Consider the following 10,823-nt stretch of genomic DNA (forward strand, 5'->3'; position numbering starts at 1 on the left):
TATTTATTTATTTATTTATTAATATATGAAATTTACTGTCAAATTGGTTTCCATACAACACCCAGTGCTCATCCCAAAAGATGCCCTCCTCAATACCCATCACCCACCCTCCCCTCCCTCCCACCCCCCATCAACCCTCAGTTTGTTCTCAGTTTTTAACAGTCTCTTATGCTTTGGCTCTCTCCCACTCTAACCTCTTTTTTTTTTTTTCCTTCCCCTCCCCCATGGGTTTCTGTTACGTTTCTCAGGATCCACATAAGAGTAAAACCATATGGTATCTGTCTTTCTCTGTATGGCTTATTTCACTTAGCATCACACTCTCCAGTTCCATCCACGTTGCTACAAAAGGCCATATTTCATTTTTTCTCATTGCCACGTAGTATTCCATTGTGTATATAAACCACAATTTCTTTATCCATTCATCAGTTGATGGACATTTAGGCTCTTTCCATAATTTGGCTATTGTTGAGAGTGCTGCTATAAACATTGGGGTACAAGTGCCCCTAGGCATCAGTACTCCTGTATCCCTTGGATAAATTCCTAGCAGTGCTATTGCTGGGTCATAGGGTAGGTCTATTTTTAATTTTCTGAGGAACCTCCACACTGCTTTCCAGAGCGGCTGCACCAGTTTGCATTCCCACCAACAGTGCAAGAGGGTTCCCGTTTCTCCACATCCTCTCCAGCATCTATAGTCTCCTGATTTCTTCATTTTGGCCACTCTGACTGGCGTGAGGTGATATCTGAGTGTGGTTTTGATTTATTTCCCTGATGAGCGATGTTGAGCATCTTTTTATGTGCCTCTTGGCCATCTGGATGTCTTCTTTAGAGAAGTGTCTATTCATGTTTTCTGCCCATTTCTTCACTGGGTTATTTGTTTTTCGGGGGTGGAGTTTGATGAGCTCTTTATAGATTTTGGATACTAGCCCTTTGTCCGATATGTCATTTGCAAATATCTTTTCCCATTCCGTTGGTTACCTTTTAGTTTTGTTGGTTGTTTCCTTTGCTGTGCAGAAGCTTTTTATCTTCATAAGGTCCCAGTAATTCACTTTTGCTTTTAATTCCCTTGCCTTTGGGGATGTGTCGAGTAAGAGATTGCTACGGCTGAGGTCAGAGAGGTCTTTTCCTGCTTTCTCCTCTAGGGTTTTGATGGTTTCCTGTCTCACATTCAGGTCCTTTATCCATTTTGAGTTTATTTTTGTGAATGGGGTGAGAAAGTGGTCTAGTTTCAACCTTCTGCATGTTGCTGTCCAGTTCTCCCAGCACCATTTGTTAAAGAGACTGTCTTTTGTCCATTGGATGTTCTTTCCTGCTTTGTCAAAGATGAGTTGGCCATACGTTTGTGGGTCTAGTTCTGGGGTTTCTATTCTATTCCATTGGTCTATGTGTCTGTTTTTGTGCCTGTGTTCCTAGTGATCTAACCTGGATACAATTGTGTTGGAAGGATGAGGGGAAATCCCAACCCCCCTACTTTTCCACCATCTTTACTCCTCCCAGGGAAATCTGCATTGGGGTGTGGCCCAGTAGCGCCCACTCAGCAGTCTCCCACACCATGGCCTCTGTCTAGGAGCTCGCCTGCATCTACTGGCCCTCATCCTGCATGATGATGAGGTGACAGTCTCAGAGGATAAGATCAATGCCCTTATTAAAGCAGCAGGTATTGGGGCGCCTGGGTGGCGCAGTCGGTTAAGCATCCGACTTCAGCCAGGTCACGATCTCGCGGTCCGTGAGTTCGAGCCCCGCGTCAGTCTCTGGGCCGATGGCTCGGAGCCTGGAGCCTGTTTCCGATTCTGTGTCTCCCTCTCTCTCTGCCCCTCCCCCGTTCATGCTCTGTCTCTCTCTGTCCCAAAAATAAATAAAAAACATTAAAAAAAAATTAAAAAAAAAAAAGCAGCAGGTATAAATGTTGAACCTTTCTGGATGGGCTTGTTTGCAAAGGCCATGGCCAATGTCAATATTGGGAGCCTCATCTGCACTGTAGGGGTTGATGGACCTGCCCCAGCAGCTGGCACTGCACTGCTCCTTCTACCATGGCTGCACCTGAGAAGAAAGTGGAAACAAAGAAAGAAGAATCAGAGGAGTCTGATGATGACATAGGCTTTGGTCTTTTTGAATAAACCTCTTCTGTAAACTGTTCAATAAAAAACTGAATTCTTAAAGAAAAAAAATAAAATAAAATTATATACTCTGGGCAGCTAATGGCTAACTTAAGGGATCCTCTGAAAACCAGCAGGATCAATGGCAGTCTGGCCTCAGGGTAGAATGGGTTGAAAATCAGATCCAGATTCTAATTATAAGCACAGTAAAGATATAAAGGAATTTAAATTTGTAGCTTAATATGTATATACTATATTAAAACCAGGAGCCAGGTAGGAAAGAGGGCACAAAAAATCTGTTATGAGGATATTTAAATGGGTAAACCTAAGAACCCTCAACTAAAAATTTCCCTGAAATATTCCTGGGACAGTGGAATATATCTGTTTCCTTTGCTAAAGGAAAACACCCTCCCCTTTCCTAAATCTGTACAATGCCCTCACCTAAAGCAGGTGCCTAATAAGATGATACTTGTTCTCTTTAAAAGCTGCTTCTGCCACAACTCATCACATCCAGGCCAATAACCAGGGTCATAATTCAGCATAGCCTGAGAGAAAGGGTACAGTCCCTGCTTAGGGAAGAAACAGACTACCTATTAAATGACAGAATCTGGCCATTACATATATTAGCAGAGAACAAGGGAATATGTATAAGAGTGAATTTTGAGAATATCAGATCAGGGGAATATAAGGCTGGACAGAAGAGAAGTCACAGGTATGGGGGTATCTTCCATGACTCAGGATTCAATGTTCCAGGACTTAGAGTTGCTCTAAACAAACTGTCAGGTTGGCTTCTTTAAACTTGGTCATGACAATGGCCCAGGGTATGTGAGGTGAAGTTGCCAGTTGTATTGGCATTATACTGAGCAGTGAGGACATATGGATCAGGAAGGCAAGAATATTAGAATGGATTTACTATGTACAACCTGAGAACCTGTTGCTGATTATGTTCCCTGAAAGACTCAGAGCTCACTCCTATCTCTAAGGCAATAGGAAATATACTAGTGCTGGGTATTCCAGTTTCTTTAGGAAGCTTAGTGGTGCCTGTTCTCTGCAAGTGATGCTTGTAGATGTGGAATGGAAATTAGGCTGCCTAATATTAATGAGGATAATGGGATTCCAGAATGACAGAGACCTATGGCAGGACTTAATTCTCAGAGGCAAGATGTACATAATTAACACAATGGACATCAAAATCAGAATAGCAGTTAGAGTGTATTGGCCGCGATGTACCCATAGTGATTTTAGGGGCAAGATACATGGAGAACTATCAGGCATTGCTTGATTTGGATAACAGAAAATTTGAGAGCTGGAAAACTGACATCAGTGCTACAATGAAAACTCACCCAGTTTCTAGAACTAAATAGACCCAGAGTCCATTGACTGAAGGGGAGACCAGTCAAGGTGTCTTGGGGGAAAGTTGAGCTCTGAGGTTCCCTGTCTTTCTGGTTTAACAGAACCTTAATGAGTTGACCTTCAGGGCACAGTTGAAGACACTGCTTTTAATTTGACCCTTTATTTCTGGACAGACCTAACCAAACATGTTATTTAATAATTATTTTTTATTTCATTATATTCCATGATATGCTTGTAACACAGACTCTACAGATGTACATACCAGTGGGAGTGGTTGCCTCAGGAGGGTAGACCTCAGAAGAGGTCCTTGCAGGCTCTAGGAGGAGGCTTGATGCTGTTTGGACAAAGCTTTCTGTGGTCCTAGCAATCTCATGTGTGATTTAGAAGAGTGAGAGATACTGGGTTTTGATAGGCACATCCCTTGGCCTGTGGACCTCATTCTATAGGGAGTGGCATGGAGGAAGGAAAGCTATAAAATGCAGGATTTGGGGCAGGGCCTGGGTTTATGGGTGATGTGGGAAGTAGGGATGATTGAGGAACAAAAAGACTGGTGAAGCTGAAAGGAGGTAAACATGGGAGGCTGTGGTAATAGGATGAAACTGATGAGATAAGCCTTGAAGACAAGGAATTTAGATTTTTGTTTATTGGTATGGTTGTTTGCCAGTCAGACTGCATTTAGGTCTGCAGAGCCTTAAGTAAGAGCTGATTAGGACCTTGTCTGAGGCTTATCTGCGAAACTTTGAGACAGAAGACCTTCTGAAGGAAGGGGCTTAAGATTTCAGCGAGTTTGTGGTGAAGCAGAGGTCAAAGTAGACCAAAGTAGACCAAGATAATATCATAACTTGAGGAAGGAGCTTTTCCATAATATGATTCACCATGTATACCCCAGGCCTGAAACTAGAAACAAAGCCTATTTTAACTCACGTAAGAGCTGGGTAGGAGATAGAAGGCTACACTTTGCTATGAAGCTGACAAATGTTTATGTTTCTTTTTTTTTTTAATTTTTTTAATGTTTATTTATTTTTGAGACAGAGAGAGACAGAGCATGAACGGGGCAGGGTCAGAGAGAGAGGGAGACGCAGAATCTGAAGCAGGCTCCAGGCTCTGAGCTGTCAGCACAGAGCCCGACGCGGGGCTTGAACCCACTGACCATGAGATCATGACCTGAGCCGAAGTCGGACGCTTAACCGACTGAGCCATCCAGGCGCCCCCAAATGTTTATGTTTCATACTGTCTTGGTTTCACTTACAAACACATTGAGGTTCTTTACAGCAGTGCCCTTGGATACCTTTCTTTGCATTCTACCTTTCTGTAAAATGAACTCCAGTTTGCCTGAATCTCAAACCCTGGTTCTGCAATCTCAACCTCTGGATTTGGGTTAAGTATTAGTTCTTTGTCTTGCCAGCTTTCCAATTGTAAGCTTTCCCTAATGGAGTCTGATTTCGCTGGTGTGTCTGACCTCCTGATGCCACATGGCAAACACTGTTCTAGTTCTGAGCACTTGCAATCTAACTTCTGCCCTAGCTAAAACAACCTCTGTCTCCCAGTGAGGAGAAATTGAGCATTTTGTTAAGAACCACCAGATTCAGAGCACCTGCTTGGTTGCCGTGGCAACAAGGCAATGGCTCTGTTTTCCTTTAGTTCCTGGGCTCAGAGAATATGACACTACAGAAGGAAAATTCAGAGCCCCACAGACAGTTTCCTGTTGTTGGGTCCACCCAGTCAGTGTAGGTTGGGATGCAGATACAGACCACGCTTTCATAGTTACTGGGGCTTGCAGCTGTTGTGGGCAGCTAGGCTCATCCCTATTTACCAATCCAGAGAAATGTAGAGGCAATTCAGCAGAATTCTCTGAAATTAAGCAGTCATAATGATTTGTGAATATCCAGAGCTTTGGTTGGGAACTGGAGAAGGAGGGAGGTGCTGGTGGGTGCAAACTGATTGCATTTCTAACATACTGCATTTTAAAAGATGTGGAGGGTGGTAGCTCTGCTCCTGAAGCCCAGAAGCCATTGCCAGAGGGGAAGCAATAAAGGTCCACCGATAGGTATTGCTTATCTGCTAGGAGGAAGAATTGACACCTCTAGAGCTTTATGGGCTATCATGTGGGGAAATGAGGCAGGCGTGGTCCAAAATTCCATCACAATTCAGCCACAGCCTCAAGAGAGGATTATGTAATAACCTAGCTCAGGTCACCAGGCTTGAGCCTTTCAATATTAACAAGTCGTTAGGGAAATAAGTAAGTCAGAGAAAGATATCATATGATTTCATTCATACGTGGAATTTGAGAAACTCAACAGATGAACATAGGGGAAGGCAAGGGAAAAATAAGATAAAAACTGAGAGGAAGGCAAACCATAAGAGACTCTTAAATACAGAGAACAAACTGAGGGTTGCTAGAAGGGAGGTCGATGGGGGGATGGGTTAAATGGGTGATGGGCATTAAGGAGGGCACTTTTCTGGGATGAGCACTTGTTATATGTAAGAGATGAATCACTGGGTTCTATTCCTGAAGCCAAGGTTACACTATATGTTAACTAATTTCAATTTAAATATAGATAGATAGGTAAATTAAATTAAATTAAATTAAATAAATACAGGTTAAAAATATATTAACAAGGCTTTGTACAAGGCTAGAAATGAAACTAGCACGTACTGTGCTTCCGTCTCTCTCGTGATAGCAAGGCTACTTTTCCAAGGCATGTGCATGTGTTTGTGTACATACCTGTTCCCCTCTGTCAGCTCCCCAAAGCAAGTCACCTATATCCTTATCACACATCATGACTATTTTTATGCAGATTGCATTACTCATATTCTACTTATAAAAGATACTTGCTTAAAGATCATCTATTGCACAAAAATTATAGATTAATTATAAAGATTTGTTGTTGGCAATTAATGTATAGGGATACTTCCTCTGGCAAGTGCCTTTTTTTGTACAGAGGAAACTTTTGGGAATGTTTTACACATGATGTTTGCACTATAAAGAAGTACCCAAACAATCTTTGGTAATAATGATTGATGCTTAGTAGTGGCAGCAGGACTTCTGCCATTTGGGAGACAGTAGATAGCTGAGAGCTTGGATCTGAGTCAGATACACCTGGACTCAAATGTCCACTCTGCCATTTACAAGCTGCAGAGATTTGGGTAAGTTTCTTAATCTTCCTGCCTTAATTTTTACATTTGTGAAATTTCTTCCTTAAAGTGCTTTGGTGGGATTAAAGAAGATAATCGGTGTACAGACCTTAGAACGTAGCACTCAAATAAATGCATGACATGAAGGTTTATCGGACTTTATCACTGTGCTCATGCTTATGAAGGCTCTTTAAATATTTGCAGAACATTTCCTTCTTTTTTCTTTTTTTTAAAGATGTGCCAAGATTTTATTTCTTCAAAAAGAACAATAAACAAAATTCTATAATTCAAAATTATTATGTAGAATACCAAATGACTGCCACCAAAAAACCTAGAGCATTGCCCCTTCAAGAGGAGGAGGTACTTAAGCCTATTTATTACATTTCTAAATTATTTACAATTCCTTATCTCAACCATTCTATTTGCTCATTTGCAAGCTGGTTATTCATGTAGAGATTGGGCTTTCAATATTAAACAGCACCCTAAATTAGTTTTAAAAAGTCTCTGGATACTTTACTCATCCAACCTTCTCCCCCAAAAGTAACATATAACAACTATAAAATAACTGTTTGCCCAAATGAGTTTCTTCACTGAAGATCAAACGGATTGTTAATATTTTATCACAAAGCAAATAACCATTTTTCATTGTTATTGATTTTAATGTAAACAATGCTCTTAACATCTGTGCCTACACACCATGAACTTTAAAAATCCATATTTTGCAAATGTTTTTTCTTTCCACAATGTCATTTCAAAGCTGCTATAAAAATGTTATGAATAATTGTGATATTTATCAATTGAACTATATACAGTAAAACAAATCAGACTTTGCCTTCCAAAATTGTAAATGGACTTTGGTTCTTTAATGAAGCACTTTAACCATAAGAAAGCATGGCTCAACTGGCCTTACTCATCACCACTGTTTCAGACATATGGTAGCTTTTGAAAATATATAGATAGCTAGGTTTGATAGGCAGATTAGATAGGTCATAGATAAAAATATATAAATATATATGTATAAGGGTGATCTCTCAATATATACAGACATGCATTCTGCTGCAATGTTCATTTTTATATAAGGTAATAAAAAAACTAGGGGATATAAACCTTAAGTTTAAACCTTATGTTTATGTATGTAGGGAAGGGATGATTAAATCCAGCTCTCAGTCTTTGAAATACAAGATTGAGATGTTATGGCCACTAATAAAACCGATCAGTAATATTTGATTTGCATGCTGAAAATCCAGGACAAACACATTTAAACTTGCAGTTAAAGGAGGATCTCCCCAGATGGAAACTGACACTGTAAGGAATCCGCACTGAAATAAGAAAATAATTTAACAATTTAATTTAACAATTATGAAAGGAATATGAGTGAGTTATAAATACCAACAAGCAAGATCCATTTGCATACATCTCCTCTTTGTAGAAGGTGGCTGTTATAAAACAAGAGAAAGGAATCAGTGGCTCAAAACCTGTAAATTGTGTTCCTCTTTCAAAACAATAAAATCTAATGCTAAAGCAGTTATAATCAAAAGTTGTACAGCATTTGTTAGAAAATATTTTTCCATTAATATTGTTCAGTTTCTGGCACTTGTATCAATAATCAAATTACAAATGATAACTATGACAACAATGGATATGTATTTACAAAAAAAAGTTGTTACAAAAGGAAACTGTGTACTTAACGTTACAGTCTGTGGAGAGATAACATCACATCCTCAGCCTGAAAAAAATACTGAACAGCTTTGACCCCATTAGACAAAAATACATTCAGAAGTGTAATGCTTTGAGGAGAAGTTCAAGACATAACAGGACTTTAGCATGCTTTAAGACCTTGAGAGTTGAGGAATGCCTACCCAGGTGTCTCAGTTAGGTATCTGACTCTTGATTTTGGCTCAGGTCATGATCTCACAGTTAGTGAGATCGAACTCCGTGCTATCAGCAAAGAGACTGCTTGGGATCCTCTCTCTCTCTCTCTCTCTCTCTCTCTCTCTCAGAATAAATAAATAAACTTAAAAAAAAAGACTGAGAATTTAAACAATCACCAATAAGGTGAAGAATTTCCATCAGTTTAACATCACCACCACGAACAGGCCTTCTATAACTTCCTCTCAATAAACAAGACAGGCATTAAAATGAACTGAAGGAGTTTAGGAATGTGGTATTCAGAGAGCAAGAAAAAAGGGAGAAAAAGCAGTGAAAAGAAGTTTTAAAAAAATCCTTCAAATTCCAAAACATATTTTCTAATCCTGAGAAAAGGGCATGGCTACTTTGGGATCTTGCCCCCAAACCTTCCCAGACAAATGCAATTACCAAGATGTAACCCCACCTCTTGCCTTAAAACTCCATTTCCATCTGCTTGGTCTTGGTTTTCTCTTTAAAATCCATTTGGTCCATTCTATGGTTAACAGGGTTTGTTTTTGTGTTTGTCCTCAGACATACCATTTGTTAAAATTGGGAGGAAGTCCAGAGTTGTGGCTGGTGCTAGTTTGAACTGCAGATGGGGTTTTAGTGGTATCTTTGCTGTTTGCAGAAGCTACAGTGGGTGGAGTAGAAGATTCAGATTCATAGCCTGAACTGGCAGCAGAAGAGGAATCTGACCCTTGAGATTCATAAACCTTCATGCACTTGTGCAGGGAGCTTGGGTGCAGGACTTGTTGCACACTTTGCAGATGAAAGGCTTGTCCAAGGTGTGCACATGTGTGTGCTTCTTGTGGTCACTGCTGTTGGCAAAGTGTCTGTTATAGCCTTCAAATTCGTATTTGAAAGGCTTCTCCCCTCTATGGATCCTCTTGTGGACTTTGTGGTTTTTGGAGCAGGCAAAGATCTTCCCACAGCCCAGGAAGGGGTATGGAAAGGGCTTCTGGCCCGTGTGCACTTGAATGTGGTTGGCCAGTTTGTAGTTCACCTTGAAGGACTTGCCCTCACGAAGGCACTCTTCCCAGTAGCAGATGTAGTTGTTCTGCTCCAGGCTGTCTACATGCTCCATGGTGACATGTATCACCAGCTCGTGCATGATGCTGAAGGTCTGGTCACAGCTCTTGGGCTGGCTGAGCTGAGCCTCCTCGATCCACTTGCACAATGTAGGAATTTCTTATATGTAAAAATGTTAATTACCAAATCATAATATGAAAATGCCTGTTTCATCTCTTGCTATTTTCAAATGATGTTTCTCCCCCCGCCCCACCGCCCGGGTGGTGGGGTGGGCAGGGGAACCTTGCAATGTAGGAATATTTCCATGTACTAGAAATTGATTGCATTGTTTTGCCAAGGGACTCCCAAAAAGGATAAATATGATTTGGTGGCTAGCTTGCATATAAACAATGAGCTATAGCTCACATAGTATTGGCATCTTTTCAGAGTTAACTAAACTTTCAGTTTTACTAAGAAGACTGCATTTTCTTCCTGCCCTCCCTGCCTTACACACACATATATACACATGAACACACACCTACAATTATACTAAAGTTGCTACAATAAAATAAAGTTTAATAACTCAAATTTAGATAAAAATTCTCTAAGCTTCAGTAAGGAGGGTCACTTGAATCAGATATATTTTAGCAATTTTCATGATCAAAATGTCCAAAGAAGCTAAAATTAAATTTCTTTTCAATTTTTACTTGTTCTTTTATATTTCTAAGCAAGTGAGACACAACATCCTTGCTTTTGACTCTACAGGAATCAATGGATATGTTGGTCAGTGGCCTCAGAATCCTTCAAGACCTTGCCAGAAGGAAAGAAACATATTTCATTTTTTGAAACATTTCTTTTTTTTTTCGAACACACTCCTTGACCTCTAGAATGATCAAAAGGCAATATAAGGAAGCTTTCAAGCAAAAAGGACACATGATCTTTCCTTGTCTTATGAACCTAAAAGTCCTAGAAGACATCAATGTGTCTTCCTCCCTCATTTAAATGTTGCACAGGCAGTCTTCATGTAAGAATGGAAGAATTCCAATGGCCCATTTGAAGTAAGCTATATAGAATTCAGGATGCAGACTCCTTAGAAACCATATTATGCATAATGGTTAGCTATGTTTATTTTTTTTTGAGAGAATATGGTAATTATTTTATTTTATTTATTTCATTTTATTATTTTTTTATTATATGAAATTTATTGTCAGATTAGTTTCCATACAACACCCAGTGCTCATCCCAAAAGATGCCCTTTTCAAAGCCCATCACCTACCCTCCCCTCCCTCCCACCCCCCATTACCCTCAGTTTGTTCTCAGTTTTTA

General features: G+C 40.0%; 2 pseudogenes; one reads left to right on the forward strand and one right to left on the reverse strand.

Annotated features, from left to right (window-relative positions):
- Nucleotides 1-1,549: 1,549 nt before the first annotated feature.
- LOC131490886 (large ribosomal subunit protein P1-like) lies at nt 1,550-2,164 on the forward strand (annotated as a pseudogene).
- A 6,852-nt stretch (nt 2,165-9,016) lies between these two features.
- On the reverse strand, nt 9,017-9,731 carry LOC131490766 (zinc finger protein ZIC 3-like; annotated as a pseudogene).
- Nucleotides 9,732-10,823: the final 1,092 nt, after the last annotated feature.

Source organism: Neofelis nebulosa, chromosome 12, assembly GCF_028018385.1.
Source record: "Neofelis nebulosa isolate mNeoNeb1 chromosome 12, mNeoNeb1.pri, whole genome shotgun sequence".
Taxonomy (NCBI): domain Eukaryota; kingdom Metazoa; phylum Chordata; class Mammalia; order Carnivora; family Felidae; genus Neofelis; species Neofelis nebulosa.